We start from the raw sequence: 6,758 nt of genomic DNA, 5'->3' as shown, positions 1-6,758 counted from the left end.
GATCCAGCAGAACTAGGAAACAGCTCTCACCTTTGTCCCTAGCCCACCGGAGATCATCAACCAGTGCGACCAAGGCAGTTTCAGTCCTATGATGAGGCCTGAATCCCGACTGGAAGGGATCCAAATGGTCTGCTTCTTCCAGGCCTGCCTGGAGTTGTTCAACAACCACTCGCCCAATCACCTTGCCCAAGAATGGAAGATTTGAGACTGGGCGATAATTGGCCATCGTGGCCGCATCTAAAGATGGTTTTTTAAGAAGCGGTTTAATAACCGCCTCTTTCAGCGGGTTTGGCAAGGCTCCCTCATTGAGGGAAGCATTTACCACCCCACGAAGCCCATCACCCAGCCCTTCCTGGCTAGCTTTTATAAGCCAGGATGGGCAAGGATCCAGGAGACAGGTGGTTGGTTTCACTGTTAAAAGTTATAGGAAAGCTTAAGGATGATGATGATTTGCAAGGAGTGGCAGAGGAATAGAGCTCTTTGTAGCACCCACCATGTCCTTTCAACAGGACGTCACAATCATTAACACTCTGTGTAAGCGCAACATGTGAAGTGGAAAGAACTAAACTTGGAAACAACTGCAGCTCTTCAGAACCTCCTCCTCCTCCTGGCCCATCCCTGTTGCCAGCCCAAAGAAGGAAGATATGGGAAAGCATTGTTGGTTGACTTTTGTCCTGGGCCCGGCTCCGGAGTAAAATGCCAGTCGCTGTGGCCCTCCCTAACAGCACTGTCCTAGTCGATGGCAGCAGCAACCAAAATGATAAGCAAGAAGGAAAGTTATGCAGAACTGAGTTTAATTCTGAGTCAGCTCTAGGAACTGCCTTCCAAGTCTCACCTCCCGGTCACCATCGTTAGTTACATACACTCCAACATTCCAGGAGGGAAAAGTGGGACACCCACACACATGCCATCCTCTCTGCCCCATATCTGTGCTCCTCCACTCCCCCAGTCAGCCAAACTTGGCACTCTCTACCTACCCCATCACTATACTTCTTGGTGCACCCACCACCCCAGTCTTGGTATTCCTTCACCCACCCACCCTCCCCTGTCCTATCTTCTGCCTCTTCCTCCTCTGGTACCACAGACGTACTTCCTGAAGCCACCTTCCGCAAGTGCTGCGATGGAAGGAAGAAGTAAAACAGTGACACGTGGGGGCAAGATAGGCTTTGCTTCTGGTTTTGGTTTTTGGGGGGTCTTGCATTCCGGTGTGAGCCAATTGACTCAAGCCACAGTGTGGGACCCCAAAAAACGCCCGCCTTTTGGTCCCAGCCAAAAGCACGGGAGCAAAATGGGATGTGTGGGATTGGGATTGGAAGCCAGAAAGGCTTCTATCATTCCAGGATATTCTGCTTAAAAGATACAGTTGGGCAGTATGCATTCATGGTCTCATGGTTTCCATCCCAAAGATTTACAGTGATGAAGGAGTGATGAAGTTTGCTGCTTCTTTGAAAGCTGAGCTGAGGAACAATGTCCACCGTAGCTTTCATCCTCCAAAACACTATTAGGTGTGCTGAGGCAGCAGTTTAAATGTCAGGGTGAAAGGGGAAGCTTGCAGAGAATGGTGGAGCTTGTGGCCGTTTTCTGCTCTTGGAGGAAGTAGCAGGAGGTCTAGGAGACCCGAAGATCAGAGGACATACATATTATATTTGGCTCCCACAGAATTAAGCAGGTACACATTGTAGATAGCTCTTGTCAAGTGTTGCAGTTAGTTTAAAACTATTTACTGGACAACTTGATCTATGTTGACTTTAGGTCACAAACTAAAGGATAAACTATGCGAGGGGAGGGGAGAATAGGTGCCAGCCAACCAATCCTCTCCCCACCCAACTGGCCTCCTTTGCCCCTAGCAATTCTTATATTTAGTATCTTTGTGCTGGGATAACCCTTGAAATCTGAGGCTGATTTGTAGAAGAAGAAGTAGATTCCTTCCAAGGACCTCTACTATTAGAAAAGAGCTTCAAATTGATGACCAGAAATGTGTATAGCGTTGTCTGGATAGATGGAAATAAAAAGGGACAACAGGTAAATTAGCTGATTTCCCAAATATGTGTTGCCTCCATCATGGGCTGAGCAAATGTCAGCTACTTGGTGCCCACCTCCATTACCTCAGAGGTTTTCAGTGGACTCTGCTGCCTGGTAAGCATAGACCAAAAGACCTTAGCTGATCGGAAAAATGGAAAGGTAGGGAGGGTAATTGTTTTGATGGGCATAGGATGGATTTAAAGCAGACTAGGAAAAGGAAGTTGGATGGTTAGGCCTGGTTCAAATATGTCTACCCAAAAAGAAGTAGAATGGTGTCCTTCTCAATGACACCAGAGTGCAAATACCTTACAAGGCAATCCTAAGCAGTTGTGGGGAGTTAAGCTGTGCATAATTTTGCCAGCATATCCAGCAAGGGTAGGAAGCTGGTGCTGTGCTTGCATGTTTATTTTTCTCTTGCTGACCATTTTATAATTCTGTCCCTTACCTCTGAAAGAAATGGGAACCTCAAATTTGAGACTGGTATATTTAAGGCAGCAGATCCAGGAAACTATCAGGGGATTGAGGAGGCAGCTGGATCCAGTGGATTCAAGACTATTCTGTTGCCGATTAAGATGTATCTACACAAATCATAGTTAATACAAAACATAGTTAAAATGCAATACATGCTTAACACAAAAATCTATGCATGTTACCTTATATTTTCATTGTTTGTTTCATATTTAACAGAAACAGAACAAATGGAATGAAGCGATGGCCGACATTTTTATCCAGCGTTATGATCTTCAAAAGTCATCCATCACTTATCCTTAATGCTTAATGTTATCAAATCATACTGGCTCCCGCCAAATATATATATATATATATATATATATATATATATATATATATCCCAGAAAAGATCATAGATCTAAAATTGGGAACTTACTTCATTGAAGCAACATCTGCAATATCAAATGGTCTGATCCACTTTGATAAAATACAGTTTAAAATATGACAAGTTTAAAATAAACAAAGGGCAAATATACCCAAAGAAGCATTAGTGCAAAATATTTGCACACACATTTCTTGCTGTAGATGTTTGAACTACTAGTGAGGAGTGCAGCCTAAATAATGGACTGGTGCATAATTGCAATGAAGCTCTTTTTTAAACTACAGCGATTTTCTGTTCCTTAAAAAGTAAAATAAAACCTGCACCAGAAAAATGTTTTTTTAATCATTATATAATTAAAAACAACTTGCAAAAAAGTTTAATGTTTTGATTATATTAATAAAGATGTTGATACGATTTATATTGATATTTTGGATTTGTTCATACAATGTTCTGACTATGGGCATATTAACACCATCAAAATTCTTACCATCAATACCTGTGGTTTCCTTTTTGTGGTTTTCAACAAAGCCATGTGTCATAATGTCTATCATCACTGATCAAATGTGGACAACTATCTCTCCTCTGGTCTGTCTTATTATTTCTTACTGGTGTCTTTGGGGTGCCCTACTGCTGGAGTATACACAAATAAAAAGGGTCGTGCTTTGTTTTTATAGGTCACAGTAGAAACTCCTCATTGAATCATTCTGGTGCTGTCTTGTATACATACGGCACTACAAAATGTGGGGGGTCAATTCTGACCATACAATCATCTCCTGCAACAGGGTGGTGTTGAGAAAATTAACCTCTCCACTTGACTGTGGACAAGAATGACAGATTTGTCTGTGACTGGGAAATGAGAGATCTAATTCTTCCCTGTCTGTGGGTGTGAAAGGAGGGACTGAATCCTACCCTGCTTGCAACCATCTGGAGTTTTACTTCCAAATATGAAAACTGAAATTTCCAAACAGCAGTGGGGGCTGGATGACATTTCATTCATTCATTCATTCATTCATTCATTCATTCATTCATTGTCAGAAGGCCCAGTATACCTGAAGGAGCGTCTCCACCCCCATCGTTCAGCCTGGACACTGAGGTCCAGCACCGAGGGCCTTCTGGCGGTTCCCTCACTGCGAGAAGCAAACCTCCCATCAGATGTCAAAGAAATTAACAACTGTCTGACGTTTAGAAGACATCTGAAGGCAGCCCTGTTATGGGACGTTTTTAATGACTGATGTTTCAGTGTATTTTTAATATTTTGTTGGAAGCCAACCAGAGTGGCTGGAAACCCAGCCAAATGGGCAGGGTATAAATACTAAATTATTATCATTATTATTGCATATTTAAGAAGGAAAATGGAGAAAAATAGAAAGGGGGGGAATTAAATAAAATTAAAGAAGGGGAGAAGAAGAAAGAGACCCATCAATGTTAAGCAAATATTGCTAACAATAACAGCAAACCTCCGTTAGTTCACATTGAGGATACAGTGACCATCTGTGCATGTATATTAAATTAAGTATGTAAGTTAAAATAAGCCCTCCAGATGTCCAAATGGAAATCCACATGAAACTGACTCCTATATTAAATATTGTTAGCAACCACACTAATCCCTGCCAAGTCATGCATGGGATTCCAGAGGTCTTGGCTCTCAACTAGGGTCTGTGCTCCTGTGGAGACTGTGACACGGTGGAATATGTGAATAAACCATATTAAGAAATGTGCTTTATTCACATATTTACACCTGAGTTTGGAGGGAGGGAGGATGATATTCTCAAGAGGGGCTTGTTCCCCATAGCATCTCCCCAGGCTTGCCTTCAGCCAGCCTGTCAAAAATGGATCTCTCCCTTTGTTCTTCCAAGCACACCTTGCTAAAGACACTCTTGTTGTCACCTCACATGCACACCCCATCACCTTTGTCACCTCTGCCCACACTCTAGATTCCTCTTAGATGGGCCATCCACACTTTTTGTCATGTTAATGCCTCTTTCCCAGGTGAGGCCCTGGCTTGGAAAGGAAACTTCACCTGTATTTTACCGCTGTCCTGCAAGCTTCTCTTCCATACTCCACATAATCAAAATCCTACCATTTATGAATTCCTAGGGTTTAGGAGGGTCTCAGCCCCCCCCCAAACAACCCTTCAACACCTCCAGATGTCCAAATAGATATCCACATGAAACTGATTAAATATGCTCAAATGTAGTCAAGCCACTGAGGTTCTCAGACTGCAGCGTAATAGATGGTGTGGGAACCAGGACTGCTTTCGAGGAAACTCACAGGAACTTAGTTCTGGCACCTCTCAGGTGGGCACCATTGCCATTCTAAGAGAACAAGGGTGGTGTTCATGGTGAGTTCCGGCACCTCTTTTTTCTAGAAAAATAGCATTTGGGGGGGGGGGGAAACAGATGCTGTTGCTGAAGGCTATGTAAGACTGTGGGTTTGTAAGATCTGTGGAGAGAACAGAAAGGGTTATTCCCTCAGATCTGTTCACTCTTCTGTCAGCCTGCAATGCTTCCAAATGGTTTGGCTCACCTCTTGGTTGCATTTACTTTTTCATTTCTACATGTGATGGTGTCCGGAGATGTTGCCTCCGATGCCGCTTGCATTCCCCATCATTCTGCACTGGCACCTCACTTTGGGTGGCCTTGGGAGCATGTGCCAACAGCGGAAAAGCCAGCAAAGGAACCCGCAGCTTGGTGCACACAACAGGATGCGTTGCACAGTGCCCACAACATTACACAGCACTCCGGGTGCTGCGCGCGCAGCTGAAACAGTTAACCACCGTGGGGGGGGGGAGGCAGTGGGCGGAGAGTGCGGCAACTGTGCCGCCCAACATTTTGTCCCCCCAGCATGGAACCTACACCCCCCCCCTTTGTATGCCACTGTGAGTGGGGCGCTGGCACCCCTTTTGGTTGGCGCTGTGAGTCCCTGCATCCCACAACCATTTTAAAGGTTCTAAAGGTAAACAACTATTTCCTTTTAAAAAGTCAACAACTTTGGGGTCCCTGCCCCTAAAAAAAGGTTGACAATTCTGGGCAACCTAGGGGCACTGGGTGGATATTTGCACCCCGGCACCACATATGCTTAAGACGGCCCTGTGAATGAGCTCAGTAGAAGGCAGTTCTCTCCTGTTCTGCCTAGAGTGTCTCCTTCTTTCCTCTTTACAGACTGTAGTTTCAAGGATGGGACTGGGGCAATGACAAGAAGATCATCACCTCCACTTGGGTTGACTTTGTGCTGTAAGACTGATCTCCTCATACTGCAGTGTCTTCCATTTTACAGAGTGTACATTCAAGAAGGGGCGGAGGGAAAAGCACCCTGCTGTAGGAATTCTTTTCCTCTTCTTAGATGGCATTTTTGAGGGACGGGCAAGGACAGTGCCATCCTGTTCCATCACCCGATATGAAATGGGAAGGTGCTGCCCCAACTCACCACCTCCCAATCTTCTCTTGTTACATATGCAATGCTGCTATTAAACATATGGTCATAGTTAATGTCAATTCCCTATACCGCCCCCCAAGCATTTTCATACTCTGATTTCTTCACAGCAAGCTGCTCTTAGAGGTGCAAGAACAAGGCCGGCAGAATAATTCTGGTCAACAACTAATAAGTGGACTTTACCCTTTTGGTTTACTGTCAGAATTGCAACACTCACAGACCTTTTGCAAATAATCTTAATTGTCTTAAAAATTCAACTGTGTTGGGCATTTCTGTAATTCTTCCTCTTGACAGGTTGGGCTGTGAGACAAAAACAAACAAGCAAACAAACAAAGCAGCATGAAATAAACTATGATAACAGAGCAAAATAAAATAATTGTTGAAACCAAGGACAGAAAAATATTTTGTTGCTGCCAGGATTGCATCAGAGAACTCACAGGTCATGTGTAAATAAACTGAGTTTGGGTTAAAA

Source organism: Podarcis erhardii, assembly GCF_964252035.2.
Source record: "Podarcis erhardii genome assembly, chromosome: 6".
Classification (NCBI taxonomy): Eukaryota; Metazoa; Chordata; class Lepidosauria; order Squamata; family Lacertidae; genus Podarcis; species Podarcis erhardii.
The sequence above is the reverse complement of the archived record's forward strand: the minus strand, read 5'-3'. Positions refer to the sequence as shown.